Raw genomic sequence first — 19,409 nt, 5'->3', positions numbered from 1 at the left:
GCTATATGCATCAAGAGCTCACTTGCTGCAGTTTTCTATGCATCAAGGAATTATTCATTGGCTATATCATTACTTTCCCATGCTATAGTCATTTCTTGAGGGATGTGTGTCAAAAATGTGGATAAATCATTCTACCTTCCTATAGCATTTAACCACAAAATGGAGCAGAGCATTATATAGAAATAATTTGGTCATACATTTTCCTTTTTAACTTCTCTCTCTAAAACCATTCAGGTTAATTCAAGATATTCTTTTTATTATACTTTTCTAAATGAATATTTTAATAAAAATTTTATTCATAAATAAAAACTGTCTAGCATTCTACTACTGGAATTCTGGAAAGGAGAACACACACCTGAAATAATTAGCCACTCTGTCATCCTGTTAACAGAATATTACATATATTTTCTTAGGCATACCAAGTTACTATGTATCCAATAAATATATAGGATGTCTTAAAGTCTGACAGATAGAAGAGTTTAGTATACTCAGTGTTAGAACCACTCATTTCTGATTTTCATAAATTGAGCCAACCCAGGTAACTGTGAATGGTGCAACTGTTTGGGTTAATGGAACCTGTTATTTTGGTTTCCAGTTATTCTACAAGGTGATTCAAGTCTCCAATAAATAGGGAATAACGTACGACGGTTGGATTAGCAGTTTCTGGGTTCCTGTATTGGTCGCCTTGGTCCTGTGCAGTGACCTCCGAAGGACCCACACCTCAGCCCACTCGATTTTTACTTGTAGGGTCACATGAGAGCCACGTTGTACCAGGAAAAGATACAAAACCTAAAGGAATGCATTCAAAATACAATTATGTGCATAGCACCAGATGTGTTAACGCAAGTGGGAGAGACATCCGTATATGTTTTCAAAGGAATGGCAACCACGTAGAGCAGGGGTTCTAAACCTTTTGCTTTAAGCGAGCAAGATTTTGCAGCTTACAATAAGTGTGAGCACAATATATTAAAATATAAAATTTTTTGCTTAAAGATTAAAAATGCATTTTTAAATGAATTTTTTAGCCATATTACGCATACAAGAATTATATTTCTCAATTAAAATTTTTGGATGCAATGATGCTCACCAGCATCAGGTTAAGAACCCCTGATGTAGAGCACGTTTTGTTAAAGTGACCATTTTGCCTATGCATGGAGAATTCTGAATCACTGTATATTAGACACAGGTGTACTGTAAAAAGTGCCCTCGATGCAACAACACTGGGGGGGGGGAATGCGGTAGAATTATGTCAGTTGAACATTGTGATGACTCAATGCTATAGGACACTGGTCTCGCCCTTTTATCTCTATTGGGCCCCAACAATCCTGGAAGAGGGAGGCAAATACAACCATACAAACACAAAACTGAATATTTGAAAAGTGCATACTGTGCAAATTAACTGAATATGGGATTAAAAATCACCTGTACACATTTCCAGATTGCCAAATTAAAGGCATACAATATCTCAGCACAATCCATCATGGGATACCTCAACCATCACCATGAAATACATCAGTGGAAAAACAGCAAAAATCACGGCTAGGGTCATCACATCCAATCTATTATACAATGCAGATCTTTGAGATTTGCCCAGACTTTTATATATAGGGTGTCTCAAAAATATTTGTACAAACGTTTAGGGGAGGTAGGAAACATCTAAAGGAATGTGAATTGCATAGGAACCCATAACCGGAAACATCACCGTAAGTCGGTAGACGGCGCGGTAGTCGCCGCATGAAGAGCATGCATCGATATACAAACTGAGCTGGCAGACATGCTTGTTGTTTGGTTTTTAGGAGCATTAGCAATTAGAGCCATATTGCTCCGGGATATGCGGTGGTCATTCTCTGACCTTTCCGCATCCTCTGTATTTGGTGGTGACGGGCTCGAACCCCAGTGTAATCAAGAAGTGTGTGCTATACACTGCTGCTCCTTCCCACCTGGCTACGGAGGCACCTATAGACATGCACCTAGTCTATGGATTAGTAGAGGGCAATGGATGAGCCACTCAACGAATTTATGGAGAACGCTTCCCAGACAGACATGTACCGGACCACCATTTGTTTGTGCATCAAAATTTGTGAGATTATGGGTCGTTTAGAGGTAACAGGAGTAGTGCGGGCAGACCACATTCGACGCAAACTCCCGCCATGGAAGAAAGTGTGTTGAAAGCTGTCCAGAATAATCCTACTACCAGCATACATGCCGTTGCTTCTGCCTTAGGAGTGTCTCATTGTAGTGTACAGCATGTCTGGCACAACGATTCTTTACACCCCTTTCATCTCCAAAGGGTTCAGTTATTGCTCCCCCAAGATCATCCTGCACGTGTGGCTTTTGCACAGTGGTTTCTCCAAGAAAGTGTTCAAGACTTGAATTTTCCAGCCTGTGTTTTGTTCACAGATGAGGCTTATTCAATCAGCACAATGTTCATTTCTGGGCTCACGGCAACCCACACGGTGTGCGTCCTCATGCGGCACAACATCGCCTCGCAATAAATGTGTGTAGGTGGTAGATGACTTTCATCAACCAGTGAAATACCACCACTTTGCTTATTGGAGGCTTGAAGTGGTGAAACCCACGTTTAGTCTCTAGAGCAAAGTTTCCAGCATCCCCCTCCCCCCATACTTCTCCTTCAACCCATGCACGGTACTAAGTACAGTCGGTCCTCGTATAACACGTGTTTACATTACACGAATTCGATCATACACGATTTATAAATAGGGGAATGTTATCTTATATAACACGAACCGAATTCGCTTATACACGATTCGCCTTTGTGTTTACAAGAAATGGCAGTCGAACGCGGAATCACCCCAACCGAACGCAACACGATAGGAATGAAGAAGATTCTGAAAATGTATTTATGTGTTTTATATCAGTGAAGGGGAACATTTCACCATAATAACGTAAAAACCAACACAATTCCAGCTATCGATATAATAGCAAATGCAATTAGATGGAGTTTACTACCAGTTTATAACAGATTCCATTAGCAGAAACGCAACTGGAAATTGTTTTTATTGTTTTATGGTAGTAACCCCCAGAAATGTGCTTTAGTAAAATGTGAGGTGTTAATAGTGTATCTCAGCCTTTACGGTGTTGTTTATTCAGTTGCTACACGCGCGCAGCTTTGTTTATGTGTATCAAGCATGCCTCCTCGTTTTGTAATTGTGCTTTATTCCCTATAAATGAGTAAAATACTTAAAAGGTGCGAAAAGGAAGCGTTCTGGCTAAGATACTGCAGATTCAGAGAAAAAAAAAAAAAGCAATATCGATAAACAGAGGTGGACTGGATCAAAAATTCTTAACCGGGAAAATTTATAGTGGCCTCATACTACGGTTTATGGCCAAAATCACACCGGCCTCCGGCCCACCGTGGTTTCCCCCGTAAGGCTTCTGTCCGCCTCTGTCGATGTGAAACGCTTTGAGCGAAATGAAAGACCATGTGATATTGCACGTGCTATAGACCTAAATCAGGCAACGCCGAGAATTAGAAAGAATGCAGAGAAAATAAAAACAACTTTCATAGCAGGAACAACTCAGTGTAATTAAAATCCATTAGATTAAGACAAGAATTGGAAGAGATGGAACGGCTGTCATCTGTTTGGATAGAAAATCAAATAAAAAACAAGTTTGCTTACGATAGAAGCAAAAGCATTAGCAATATTTTATTACGACTTACGTATTATAATTTATACTTACGTATTATAAAATACGTAAGTATTTTATTACGACTATTTTATTTAATATAATAATTTTTTTACGAATAAAATACGTATTTTATTCGTAAAAAATACTTTTTTAGTATTAAAAAATACTAAAAATACCTTATTATAATATTTTTATTACGTATTTTAATCGTTATAAAATACTTACATTTTATAACGATTAAAATTACCCGATTATTTATTGTTTGGTAATGTTTTGGTTCCAAATGTGTGTTCAATCTTGGGTGGTCGGCACCTAACCCTACTTTTCCCATAGGGCCTGTTGTTTATATTGCACGATTTCGCATTGCACGAGGTTTTCTAGGAACGCAACTATCGTGCTATACGAGGACAGACTGTACTATAGGTTTTGATACCTTTCGTGTTTGGGGTTTTCATAAAAAAAAAAAAAAAAAAAAGGTATGGTCGGTGACTGCTTAGTCGGTCCATACCTGTTACCATCCCGCACGAACTCCGCTAAATATCGGATCTTTCTTGAACAAGTTCTACCAGGGTTACTTGACGATGTTCCAGCAAATGTAGGACACAACATTTGGTTTCAACATGACGGGGAACCTGCCCATTATGGAAAGTGTGTTCGTGACCATTTGAACAGGCGTTCTGAGCATCGATGAACTGGCAGTGGTGGACCTGTTGCCTGGCCCCCACGCTCACCTGATTTATCGAGCATTGATTTCTTTCTGTGGGGGACCCTCAAATCTATTGTGTATGAATCGCCTGTGGAGACAGAAATGGATCTCGTGGCGAGACTCTTCTGCGCCGCTGCTGCTGCTACCGTCAAAGAAACTCCAGGTGTTTGACCCTGTCCGCCAATCCATGCTGCGTCGGTGTCACGCATGCATTACGTCTCATGGTAGAACCTTCGAGCATCTGTTGTAACATCGTGAAATGCATCCATCTCGTACTCCACTGTTAATATTATGTCAAATAAATGATTGCCACTAATTACTGTCTTGTGTCATTTCTGCTTCTTGTGCCTCTGCTACTACTTTCCTGTGACGTTTCCGGTTATGGGTTCCTATGCGATTCACATTCCTTTAGATGTTACCTACCTCCCCTAAATGTTTGTACCAATATTTTTGAGACACCCTGTATATAAAAAAAAGTCAATTGTATTAAAAGTTATGGGCTGGCTGGAACACTATCAGCGTTGCTCATTTTCAGCTTCCAAAATCTTTTCATCCATTCCCCCTTCTTGATCATGTTGACTGCTGGTTGGGGTCTTCCATACTTTGCAACTTTTGATGTGGAATTAAGAGTAACTTCCACTTAACCAGCCACACAGACTACCACCAAGCCTGGTTGTAGTCATTATCAGTTCTTACCTGCAAGAGTTCAAGTGACAGCAGTTAACAAAAATAAACAAAAAAATGTAAAAGAAGCTCATTATTTGTGTATGTGTATGAAAATACCATGAATAGAAAACTTTGTTCTGTAAAAAAATCTATACTAGAAATGTTTTAAGAGCCTTACCAATCTAGTTTGATATTTTCTGTAACCCATCTATCATAGTTTCTATGATAGATGATCATAAAAAAAAAAAAAAAAAAAACTACAGCTAGTCCTCAACTTACAATGCTCTGTTCATACGATGTTTACTAATTAAAGGACACTCAAGAGTTAAGGTACTGTTTGATATTTACGATTGGTTGGCCAATACATATAATATATTTTTGTCTCAATCATTATTTATTTTACAAAATATATTAATATGTGTAATTCACATTTCTACAGCTATAGGGATAAGGCAATCATGGAATATGACAATTCTGTAATAGTGATTATTAAACAGTTTATTTTTTTTTTAGCAGTCCTTAATTTAAAAGTAATTTAGTCTAAATTACTAGTGTACTCATAGAAAACTACATGTTTTTGGTTTTAATATATCTGCCCTTTAAAAAGGGCTGATAAGACAAAATAGAGTAAGTACAGTATCTTCAGGGGATGTAGCAGTAACTAATTTACAGCTAAATTAAAAAAAAAAAAAAAAAAAAAAATATATATATATATATATATATATATATATAGGTTAAATTTTACCTAAAATACACTGAAAAATCAAAATTCCCAACCATGAAATTCTGAAAATATAGTTAGCGCTTTTGGTAACACTTTTCACCATATTTTTTTGTTGCCAAAATGATATCTGTTAAAGTGTCAAACTCATAGGCTAAGTAAGTTTACAGTTTCTAATACAAAAATTGTAATAGTTATTGATAAATCAATTCAAAACAAAGAAAATAAAATTTTATATTAAACTTTGCTGTTATAAAAAAAAAAACATTTTCACTTTCCTCATGTGGCCCTTGAAAATTTGTTTTCAAAATGGGTTCACCGTGCCAAAGAAAGAACACTGATAAGTCTAACTAGGCTGAAGGTCCTGAAGGGGAAGAGTAAAGTTAAAAAAGGATGTAAATTCTCACTAGTAGGAGAGTTAGGTATGCAGGTGTGTGTTTACATTTCAGAGGCATTGTTTTTTTTTTAATTAATTGAATTGAAAAGTAAATACAGTTATCTTTTTATCTATTAATTACTAAGATTATAACTTTATAGAACACTTAATAAAACTATAATTTTATGTTCTCTAAACTATGCCATTCAGTTTAATTCCAACTGCATAATATTTATTATTCTTCTCTCATATACTTACTGTATGGGGAAAAAAGAAATAATTGCTGCATTTCTGTTTGATTCTAATGAAATGTGGGATAGTTTCACAACTCTTTCTAAAAGAACTAAATATACAATTTCAAGAAAATCTGTCTACAAAGTTGAGCTATTACATGCAGAGACATGACAAAGACAACAAGCATTTATGCACATATACAAGATGTGACAATAAAATTCCTGAACTGGTGCAATAAAAAGAGCATAAAGTGAAGGAACTCAAAAATGGTTTAATTTTTATTCAAAGTAATGTCCACCTGACTGAATGCCCATATTACACCATTCTAAGTTTCTGAAAAGAGTCCAGTAACGGCATCCAAAAGAGATCGTGTTCAGTTCAGCAGTTACATTTTTCTATATGCCTTAAATCTCCTGAAATCTCTTTCTTTGAGGGCAATTTCACTGGTGCTAGATCAAGAGATAGGGTGGATGGTTGATCTGTACATTGCCATGTTTCATCAGAAATGTTTTCATAACAAGTGTAGAATGGGCTGGGGCATTGTCATGAAATAAGAAGCAGCTACCTTTCTCAAAATTGCATCCTCACCTCGGAAATGTGCTTCAATAGTCTTTGGAGCACCTGTATAGAGAAAACAGCACTGACTCTCTCTCACCTTCAGATACAAATTCCTTGTGAATCACACCTTATTTGTCAAAAAACATGATCAACATCATCTTGATCCCGGACTTGTATATATGAAACTTTTTGGGCATTTGTGACGATTTTGATGTCCACTGCATGCTCTGTTGCTTCTTCTCTGGGTAATACTGAATCACGAACCTCATGTCTGCCTTTGAACTGCTTATACCAGTGGTGTCCAACCTTTTCTCGTACAGGAGCCATATGCAAAGTTAGATTTGTTTCGTCGGCTGCATTAAGTGATTCGAGAAAAATTAGTGTGTTACATTTTCCATATCTTCTTGCATGTAAAAGGAAGTGTGTTTTCATATTACCATTTTTTATTTTCAGGCTATATATAAAAAATGCAAATTCCCAACACTTATGTGCAACAAATCTATGTCAGTGATTTATTTTTTAGATTTTACTAAAATTATAAAAATATGATTTACTTTTGTTTTTGTTTTTTTAAAAATACCTTACTTTTGCTTTTAAATGCCAACTTCAGAAAATTTACAACCTGAAAAGGACCACTGCTTTTCAATATTAAAGTGAATAAATAAATATAATGATACACTTAAAATTTAAAATATTCAAAAATGTTTTTTGATAATTAACAAAATTTAAAATTCTGTTTTAGTTCACTTTCTGTGTTTGCCGACCGGACTTGCCAGGTGGGTAAAGTGCCTGCCTGGCGAGCTTGGATCAAAGTACTACAAAAACCTTGGGAGGTGGCATTATGGCCACAGAAGCCTATGCGCCAACAACTACCAAAAAAAAAAAAAAAAAACCCTTTCTGTGTGGGCCATATTGGCCCGCAGGCGGTAGGTTGGACACCACTGGCTTATACCATTCAAACAGACTGGTACGACTTAACACTTTCACTGCTGCCATTTCATTGAGAGCTTCAACCTGGAATCGAAAATAATGGGATTTAGTCAATCTGGATTGGAAAGGACAGAAACTTGGGGCTTTCTTTTCACTATGGCCGAATTAATCAGCCTCCAGTGAAGGTTGTTTGACAAAAATATCCAGTTTTTCTTCTGCCAAAGTGGAAGAAAAAGTTCTAAAAGTAGGGTGACTTACCTTCTAAGTGGATTAAAATTCGAAGCTGGATATTTTCATTCAGAAAGCACTGAATGTGTAAACATATCACCACAAGCAGATTTTAAAATTTCATATGTTTCTGTTACAAATTTTCCCAGTTTAAAGCAAAATTTGATATTTGTTCATTGTTCCATTGCAAAACCGTGGCATGAAATGTTAATGCTACTAGTTGTCACTTGCAACTATCAGCCTACCGGACATTCTCTGTACCACCATCTGTTGGATGAAATCTAAACCACAACACATCATTTCTGTTTATTTTCAAACTTATCAAATATGACTGCAACAGCACCAGTCCAGGAACTTTATTGCCACACCTCATGTGTGTGTGTATATCAGTGTTGTGGAAAAAGCTATTAGTTCTTAAATTTGATATACATATACCGATGAGGCAAAACATTATGACCAGTGAGTTGTTATGCAAATCGAAGCAACTGCAGGTGAACTACGGTGCAGGCACGGGTCGGGACACAGTATAAACAACACCTAATACTGAGCTCCGTTAATCAGTGTTACTCTTGTTCTTCAGATGGGAAAGGCAGCTTAAGTGAGTTTGACAAAGGCCAAATTGTAATGGCCATGCGACTGGGTCAGAGCATATCCGAAATGGCAAGGCTGGTGGGATGCTCACGGTCAGCCCTCACCGAAAGTGGTTCGAATAGGGAAAACCCAAGAATCGCCGGTGAGGTGTTGGATGACCATGGCTCATTGATGCTCGAAGTGAGTGAAGGCTCTCCCGGATGGTAAGTGGCAACATAAGAGCGACTGTGGCACAACTCGCCAGTAATTGGAATGCTGGTAATGAGAGTAATGTGTCACAACACACAGTACGTCGAACCCTGCTGAAAATGGGGCTGCGTAGCCGCAGGCCACTCCGAATGCCCATGCTAACCACGGTTCACCGGCGATAACGCCTACAATGGGCATGCAAGCATCGAAACTGGACCTTGAGTGATTGGAAGACGGTTGTCTGGTCTGACGAATCACGTTTCCTGCTGTACCAAGTGGACGGCTGAGTACACATGTGTTGTTTACCTGGGGAAGTGATGCCACCTGGATGCACTGTGGGATGAAAACAAGGCAGTAGCGGCAGTGTCATGTTTTGAGCAATGTTCTGCTGGGATATCCTGGGTCCAGTCATCCGTGTGCCGGGCACTCTGATGTCTACCACCTACCTAAACATCATTACTGACCAGGTATACCCTTTCACAGCAACGGCCTTCCTCTCTGGTGGTGCCGTCTTTCAGCAGGACAATGCACTATGCCACACTGACAGGATTGTTCAAGACTGGTTTATGGAACATAAGGAAGACTTCCAAGTATTGCCATGGCCTCCAAATAACCCAGACATCAATCCCATCGAGCAACTGTGGCGTCTCAACCACGGACCTTAAAGGATCTGCTGGTTACGTGTTGGTACCAGATACCACAAGACACATTTAGAAATCTTGTAGTGTCCATGCCTCACCAGGTACGAGCTGTTTTGGGCATGTGGAGGACTAACATCATATTAGGTAGGTGGTCAATGTTTTGTCTCATCGGTATATATCAACATCTAGTAATAAAGCGATATAATTGATACTGTCGTATTAGACTGTAGTAAGTAATGACACAAATCCATGGGTATTAAATAAGTAAAAATTAAACAAATCTAATTATATATACAGCAGACTCTCGCTTTACCGGGACACTTCAAGACTCCAAATTAAAAAAAAAAAAAAAAAAAACAACCAGAAATTATAAAATTCAAATAATAACTAAAATAGGTATAAACAGATGTTTTGTTTTCCAAGTCGTAAATAAGTGATAAGAAGTGGCGTTATAAGTTGTCATTAATCATCCAATGTACCTATTATCTTGCAACACAGCTGTCTTCACACCCACCGCTTCAAAAAAAAAAAAAAGAGAAGAAATGTTTAGTTTATTTTCGTGTGTTGCGTCGATTGCTGTATTCCGTTACACTGCAAAAGACAATTTTGTTTCATTATGTCAGGGATATCGAAATTTTTTTTATAGTATTATTTTTTTTGTTTAGAAATCGCAAAAATGATGGGTAAATGCAAAAGATTTGTACTTTCAATTAAACAAAAACTTGAAATTATTCGAAAGTTTGAAAACAGTGCATCTGTTAAATCTTCAATGAACCATTATAATGTTGGTGACCAAATCATACATGACATCGTAAAAAATAAAGGGAAGCATCATACTGGACACAAGTAATGCCTGGTAAGTTTTTTCATAGGTTGCTGAACATTTTTCGATACAGTAAGTCTCCAACTTACGTAAAAATTTTTTCACTCACTTTTTTTTTATTTTTTTTTTTTTTAGAATTGTAAAATTTAAAAAGTAAAAAAAAAAAAATAAATAAATAAAATAAGCAATCAATAACAACGATCACGGCATGCACAAATTGCACCAGTGAGATATGGAGCGACAAGTTTAAAAATAGGAATGAAGAGAAGATTCTTAAAATTCATTTGTTTTTTTAATATAATTGAAGATTTCAGTGAAGGGAACACACATTTCATAATAATGTAGAACCCACAGAGTTCCAGTTATCAGTATTATTGCAAATGCAATAAGATTGACTTTACTACCCATTTATAATGAATTGCACTAACAGAAAAGCCTAATAAACAAGAAACTGCAAATTGTTTTATGGTCATAACCTCCAGAAATGTGCTTTAGTAAAATGTGAGCTCGTGTGGGGATGATAAAAGTGAGTTTTTGCCTTTACCCTGTGGAGTTCTTTACAGAAAATTTCATTTTGACCGTTATCATGGTCTCGACTAAGAGAAGTTTTTTTCTGTTTATACTCCAGGACGACCAAACGGTCAGAGGAGTTCACAAGATAGATAGAATACAAGAAACAGCACCGTATTCAGTAGTCACGGGCTTGAACCCCGGTCACTCAAGGTACGTGTACTTATGCACCCGTGCGCCTGACCACTAGGCTACGGCGGCCTCATCTCGACTAAGAGAATAAGTGACAGTGTTACTAGTAAATCTACCATGAAAAGGAAAGCAATCGAGTTGGATCAGAAAATTAAAATAATAAGGATGTATGAAAATGGCCAAACATTAACAAGTATCGTGCGGAATTTAGATTTGTTAGTGTCAACGGTGAACACAATAATAAAGGACAAAGACAGAATATGAGAAGCAGTGAAGGGATCAGCACCAATGAAGTCAACTATAATAACCAAGGCTACGAAATACATATCAGTTCTTACAGTACAGTAATATGCATTTTTTCTTCCTATTATGTTTTCTTTTCTTATGTGTCACTCGGCTACTTCACCACTGTCCCCAGATAAAGTTTTTAATTGTATATATAAATATAAAAATTGTAATTAGTTTATGTATTTTTAAATATATATAATTTGATTAATTTAATTTCAGCTTATTTAATACACAAAATAGATTCATGTTATTACTACTGTGGTCTGATATGGCAGTATCGATTACAATGCTGGTGATATATACACATCTATATTTGAAAAATAAGAGATTTAACTCATACCTTTTTGTAGGAAGTTCTTCAGCCTGACACTCTCACATCAAATTAATCCAATTAATACGTTATATGAGACTAAATTTATGACATGATATTATGATTTAAAATTGTTAACATATATGGGTTTTCTTAAAAATAATCCTGTATTCAATTTTCATAATCTACTCACTGCCAAAAGGAAGAGCAAAGCGAAGTCTATGTACAGTCTGTCCTCGTATAGCACGATAGTTGCGTTCCTAGAAACCCTCGTGCAATGCAAAATCGTGCAATATAAACAACAGCCCCTATGGGAAAAGTAGGGTTATGTGCCGACCACCCAAGATTGAACACACATTTGGAACCAAAACATTACCAAACACAATAAATAATCGGGTAATTTTAATCGTTATAAAATACTTACGTATTTTATAACGATTAAAATACGTAATAAAAATAATATTATATTATAATAAAGTATTTTTAGTATTTTTTAATACTAAAAAAAAAGTTTTTTACGGATAAAATACGTATTTTATTCGTAAAAAATTTATTATAAAAATAAAATAGTCATAATAAAATGCTTACGTATTTTATAATACGTAAGTATAAATTATAATACGTAAGTCGTAATAATATTGCTAATGCTTTTGCTTCTATCGTAAGCAAACTTGCTTTTTGTTTGATTTTCTATCCAAAGAGATGACAGCCGTTTCATCTCTTCCAATTCTTTGTGTCTTAATCTAATGGATTTTAATTACACTTTGAGTTGTTCCCGCTATGAAAGGTGTTTTTATTTTATCTGCATTCTTTGTAATTCTTGGCGTTGCCTCATTTAGGTCTGTAGCATGTGCAATATCACATTGTCCTTCATTTCGCTCAAAGCGTTTCACAATTTCGTATTTTTTCTCTATCGACAGAAGCGGACTATCCATAAGCCTTACGGGGGAAACCACGGTGGGCCGGAGGCCGGTGTGATTTTGGCCATAAACCATAGTATGAGGCCACTATAAACTTTCCCGGGTAAGAATTTTTGACCCAGTCCGCCTCTGTTTATCGATATTTCTTTTTTTTTTTCTCTCTGAATCTGCAGTGTCTTAGCCAGGACGCTTCCTTTTCACACCTTTTAAGTATTTTACTCGTTTTTAGGGAATAAAGCACAATTACAAAACGAGGAGGCATGCTTGATACACATAAACAAAGCTGCGCGCGTATAGCAACTGAATAAACAACACCGTAAAGGCCGAGATACACTATTAACACCTCACATTTTACTAAAGCACATTTCTGGGGGTTACTACCATAAAACAATAAAAACAATTTCCAGTTGCGTTTCTGCTAGTGGAATCTATTATAAACTGGTAGTAAACTCCATCTCATTGCATTTGCGATTATATCGATAGCTGGAATTGTGTTGGTTTTTACGTTATTATGGTGAAATATGTTTCCCCTTCACTGATGTAAAACACATAAATACATTTTCAGAATCTTCTTCGTTCCTATCGGGTTGCGTTCAGTTGGGGTGATTCCGCGTTTGACTGCCATTTCTTGTAAACACAAAGGCGAATCGTGCATAAGCGAATTCGGTTCTTGTTATATAAGATAACGTTCCCCTATTTATAAATCGTGTATGATCGAATTCGTGTAATGCGAGGACCGACTGTACATCAACCCACCAAAAACTAAACCACCCAACAATAACGGACAGGAAATTGAAGACAATTGCCAAATTTACTAAAATATTTTAGACTAAACTTCTTAATAAGGGACAAAGTTATTTCAGGATGGTCCATGTTCACAAGAAGTAAAGTGACACTTAACAATCTCCACTCTCTTTTATACTAATAATAAGATTGAATTTAGTGTACCACAACGAGATTATTTTTATTAACCAATGTAAATAATGTTATATACACATGCGCGTAAAAGGTTCATGAGTCCGAAATCGTGTATGGTCTACATACATTTATGGTGTTAGGGTTTAACTTCATTTCAAGTGTTTCGGCTATAAGGAGTTTTGCATATTCATTACTTTAGCCTCATTAAAAAGATACGTATGGTTCTCATGAATGGCATGAAAGATAAGTTCAGACACACCTGTTCTTTTTGCCCTTACGGATGTCTGGTGTTGTTGTTGTCGTCGATTTCCTGTCCATTATTGTTGTGTGGTGGGTTGATGTACATCGACTTCACTTTGCTCTTCCTTTTGGCAGTGAGTAGATTATGGAAATTGAATACAGGATTATTTTTAAGAAACCTGTATATATTAACAATTTTAAATCATAATATCATGTCATAAATTTAGTCTCATATGATGTATTAATTGGATTATTTGATGTGAGTGTCAGGCTGAAGAACTTCCTATAAAAAAAAAGGTATGAGTTAAATCTCTTATATTTTTTCAAATAGTATCAAAGTAGGAATGATTGAGCTGTATTGCTCTTATATATTTTTTAAAATACACATCTACACGTATAACAAATTTAGGAACTAATAGGTTTTTCCACAGTGGTAATGTGTGTAGTACATATTAAGCGCACATCCGCACACACACACAACACCCACATATGTGTGTGTACACAATTATACCTAAAATAAAACCTTAGGAAGTAAGATTTTATTGTTGGATCTTGTAAAGTTTATTTCTGGGCAGAATTATAAAGATAACTGGAATAAATTAACTGCCAATAGTAAACTTGTAAGCAGAATTGAATGGTCATTTTTTGACAACAGGAATAAGAAAAATATTGACTTTGTCCTCCCCCAAATGCAAAAAACCGGCTTCCTTGCATCATTTACCCATTCTAATATAATACTAATGCAACAAGCCTGTAGTTACTCACTGTATGCATAAATCCAAGTTAAAGTTTATTTTAAGGTTTAATCATATCTTTTGCTTCTTCCTTTAATATAATTAGATATTTTTTCATAACTACATGGAACCTTGTTCACTTTTAATTACAATTTGTTTACCAGTTCTGTTTCATTTATTAGAAAACCAAACCCAGTTAATATCATCTTTGCTAGTGCTATCATAACTCCCATTTGTGGTGGTACTTGCAAAGAGGAGTGTCGAATGACCAGTGTAAGTTAACAGAGAGGCTGGCAATGTATTATCATAATATTCACTGTTGAAGTGCGAGTAAGCAAAATTTTTTGTTGAAAATGATTTGTTGTTTGGCAATATTAAAGCTGAAATTGTCAGGAATAAAACATATCCGGAATTCAATAGCATTAGCTTTGTATAGTATAGTGCATAATATAATATTGTCAATTAATCAGTAAATCTATTAATCTTGTTAAACTTCATTGTCAATTAAATTGTACTTTTAACTAATATAATATATATATATATATATATATATATATATATAAATAACGACTTAGAGTACAAACATAACAAATAATTAATACATAACTTGATACAGAAGTTATATAAAGGGAATTTGTAGATAACACTCGATATTGAAAAATAAATATAGCGTTATAACTGTGTTAGGATACAAGTTTAAGGTTTTAATTTTGTTCTGAAATTGTAATTTTATTGACATTAAATCGAAATCATGACTCAAACCAGAGCAGCAAAGCAAAAGGCTCAAGCTAATGGGAGTGCTGTGGCTCAGGGGAGAACTGAGGGGGGGGAGGGGGCAGTGGCTCTCTGAATCACAGCCTTTTAAGATGCACTGTTTGCTTGATGTTTGCAGAGCAATCAGGTACGGGACATATACTGCCATGGGGATGTCTGTGTGTGCACGATGCAAGGAGTGCAAGGAAATTAGGCGACAACTCAGCTTTGTTATGGGCCTATATGAGACCTTGAAGGACAGGGTGGATGCCCTCGAAGGAAATAAATTGAGGGGCCCATCAAGCTCTCAGCTGCCCACATCAAAGCCAGAGCTTGCACTTGGTCATCTTGCAACACAGAGGCAGCCCCCAAGGCAGAATGCGCTGGTCCCACAGGAACTAGTAGTTGTTGGTGACTCTATTGTCAGGGAAACGGGGAACATGCTTTGTAAAAAGGATAGGCGGAACAGGACCAGGGTATGTCTGCCAGGGGCAAAGGTTGATGACGTAGAGCGGATATCATCTTTTAAGGGCACAAAAGGTGATGTAGTTGTACACATTGGCACTAATGATATTAAGAGTAGGAGACCAGCGGAATTACTTAACAAGTACAGGTCACTGCTGAAAAAAAGCCGTGAAGTAGGGTTGAATTTGAAAGTGTCTGCAATTCTGCCCAGACACGATAGGAGGGAGTATATGATGGGAGCCTTGTCGATCAATTCGGCCTGGAAAGATTGTGCAAGGCTCAAGGGGTAGAATTTTTTTCAGCCTGGACTGTACTTGTTAACAGGAGAGATTGCTTCTACAGGGATGGGATACACTTAAATAGAAAGGGTGCAAGAATATTTGCTGATGCTATCGAGGCAGTGTTAGGTGGGTCGGAAAACTGCTAGCTTGGGAGGAGACAGATTAACAGTAGCCACTGGCAGAGGTGAAAGAGATTCTTGCACTGCTTCTATTGGAATGAGCAGAAGCCTGAAAAACAATATGCAGGATATTTCAGAGACTGCTGGAAGTCATTGCGGTACAAGTAAACACATGGGTTGTGTTAGGGTAGCTAAGAATAGAAACAGGTGCATGTATACTTGCATGTACACCAATGCTAGGAGTTTAGTAAATAAATTTGATGAATTTGAGGTTTTGCTCAAAACATCAAACGCAGATATTGTTGGGATATCAGAGACATGGTGTCACACAGATATAAGGAATGCAGAACTGGAATTTGGGGAGTACAACATCTACAGAAAGGATAGACAGGATAGGAAGGGAGGAGGAGTTACGCTATTAGTTAAAAAACACATAAAATCCAAGGAAGTGAAGCCAGTCGACATCGATGGACAGGGCAGTGTCGAGTCAGTTTGGTGTGAAATAAGCATGGGTAAATCAAAATTTAGAGTAGGAGTGTGCTATAGGCCTAATGACTCTGATTAGTATAATAAGAAACTGTACAGGGAAATAGAATGGGCCAGTAAATCAGAGAGTCTTATAATGGGGGATTTTAATTTCCCAGATATTGACTGGAAATTGTGGGTTGGTCACTCGCACACTAGCAAGGCTTTTGTGGATTTATTGGACGATGTTTTCTACACCAGCATGTTCGGGAGGCAACTAGAGGGAGTAATACTCTTGATCTGATTATCAGTAGTGATTCTTCATGCATTAAGAATCTGCAGACAAAGGAACCACTAGGTGGCAGTGATCACAGTGTGCTGAAGTGGGATTTACTCAAGGAGGTAAATACTATCAGAGGTAAAGGGAAGGGTTTTTGCTTTTGTAAAGGTGACTATGATGGGCTGAGACAGTATTTAAATTCTATACAGTGGGACCAACTGATGATGTTACCAACAGCAAATTCAAAACCAACAGCGTTCAAGGAACTAATCTTGGAAGCTACCAGGCTTTACATACCAACCAAGAAATATTGTTCAAGGTTCAGGCCTAAATGGTTGTCAGATGAACTAATGAGACATATGGCAGAGAAGAAAAATGCATGGGATACATACAAATTAATGGGTGACATGAAAGCCTATGACAGATATAAGTTGATCTGTAACCAAGTCACAAAGGAGATTAGGCAGGCAAAGGCAGATTATGAGAAATCCTTGGCAAAGGATGCAAAGAAAAACAGAAAAGAGTTCTTTACCAATTTAAACTCAAGAAGGAAAGGGATGAATCAGATTGGTTCACTGGATGTTGATGGTTCAACAGTTGAGGATCCTGCTCAGTGGCTAACAATCTAAACGTGTATTTTGCATCTACATTCACACATGAGGAGTTATTCAGGAAGGGGAATGTCGTAGGTGAAGTAAACATTGGCAGTGAGCTAGATGATTTTCTAATAACTGAGAGGAAAGTGGAGGAGAAATTGTTGAGGATAAACATAAAAAGGCACCCGGGGTGGATGGGATCTATCCAGTTATATTAAAGGAGGCAGCAAAGGAAGTAAGCAAACCCCTAGCCATAATTATGAGAGCTTCTTTGGACTCAGGGGAGGTACCCATAGACTGGAGAAGTGCAAATGTAACTCCAATTCACAAAGGAGGATCAAAGGCTGACAAGTAATTATAGACCTGTTAGTTTAACTTCGGTTCCAGGAAAATTAATGGAGGCACTGGTTAAAGAAGCACTGCAGGATCATCTGGACAAGAATTCAGTTATAGCTCAGACACAGCATGGTTTTGTTAAGGGCAGGTCTTGTCTGACCAATTTGATTGGATACTATGATGTAGTCACAAAAGAACTGGATGCAGGGAATAACTTTGATATTATGTATTTGGATCTTAGAAAGGCTTTTGATACTGTTACGCATGGAAGACTGCTGCACAAATTGGAGCAGTGTGGCATTGGAGGCAAATTGCTGCTATGGATAAAGGGATGGTTGAGTGGCAGAAGACAGAGTGGTAATCAATGGACACTGCTCAACGTGGACTAATGTTATTAGTGGAGTTCCTCAGGGTTCAGTGTTGGGTCCCTTGTTGTTTTCTGTATTTATAAATGATATAGATGATGGTATATGAAGCTTAATGTCCAAGTTTGCAGCGATACAAAGGTTGGCAGGGTTGTTAAGGACACTACTGATGCTATGCTGCTGCAACAGGATCTGGAAAGGTTGAGCAGATGGGCTGAGAGGTGGCAAATGAAGTTTAACATTGACAAATGTAAAGTACTACATATGGGAAACAGTAACCCCAGATCAACGTATCAACTCTGTGGTACTACACTGACAGTGGTAGAGAATGAAAAGGACCTGGGGGTAATTGTGCAGGCAGATATGAAGTTCTCTGAGCAGTGCAGACGGGCTGCAAGTGTAGCTCATGGTGTTTTGTCAATGATATACAGGAATTTTTCTAGCAGGGATAGGGATGTGATTATTCCCTTGTATAAGGCATTGGTCAGGCCACACCTTGAGTACTGTATACAGGTCTGGAGACCTCATTTCAAGAAGGATGTAGAGCTGCTGGAACAAATACAGAGAAGGGCAACAAGATTAGTGAATGGAACAAAGGGTTGCTCTTACGAAGAAAGGCTTAAGTTTTGCAAATTACAGAGTCTGGAGACTAGGTATCGGGGAAGTGATCTGATAGAGGTGTATAAGGCTTTGAATGGCTTGAGCATGCTCAATGCCGATGGGATTCTTCCTCTTGCTCAGAATAATCACCTGAGAGGGCATAAATTCAAATTGAGGAAGGACGGATGTCGGATAGATGTGCGGAAATTTGCCTTTAGCCAGCGGTCAGTTGGTTTGTGGAATAGACTTCCATCACTTGTTGAAGTTGATAGCCTAAACAAATTTAAGGTTCAGCTGGACAGGTATTTCAAACGAACGGAGGGGTGAAATGGGAGTAGTGGTTGTGCTTTTTTTTTTTTTTTTTTTTTGGCTGATGCTGAATAAGCTTGCTTTCTTGCATCATATGCCTCTACTAATGCTAATGCTAATATGAAAAGAATCTTTGCAACTGAAATGGACTTTGCAGTTTTGCAAAACTTTATGTCTATGTAATGATTATGGATACAGCGCAAAACGTATTCTGCCACAAATGGATTTTTCTGAAAATTAATAAATAAAATTCAGAATTACAAATGGTTACGATATTAAATAACTAGTATCATAAAACATATGCTAAAATATTTGGGATCACTTTTGAAAACTGGAATTCAAAATCTGCCTTTCAAGAATTATTTGAAAACAGAGGTTACATGGCTTTAAAAAACTGGCTAGTCTCAAATATTT

At 37.1% G+C, this 19,409-nt stretch overlaps 1 protein-coding gene across 2 annotated transcripts in view; it reads right to left on the bottom strand.

Moving 5' to 3' along the window:
- LOC150079428 (protein LSM12-like) overlaps nt 1-19,409 on the bottom strand; it is a 70,081-nt gene that overhangs the window by 368 nt on the left and 50,304 nt on the right. The gene's annotated exons all lie outside the window — the stretch shown is intronic.

This window comes from Mastigoproctus giganteus, chromosome 10 (genome assembly GCF_048544385.1).
Source record: "Mastigoproctus giganteus isolate SK-2022 chromosome 10, ASM4854438v1, whole genome shotgun sequence".
NCBI lineage: Eukaryota > Metazoa > Arthropoda > Arachnida > Uropygi > Thelyphonidae > Mastigoproctus > Mastigoproctus giganteus.
This window is presented reverse-complemented; position numbering and strand designations above follow the sequence as displayed.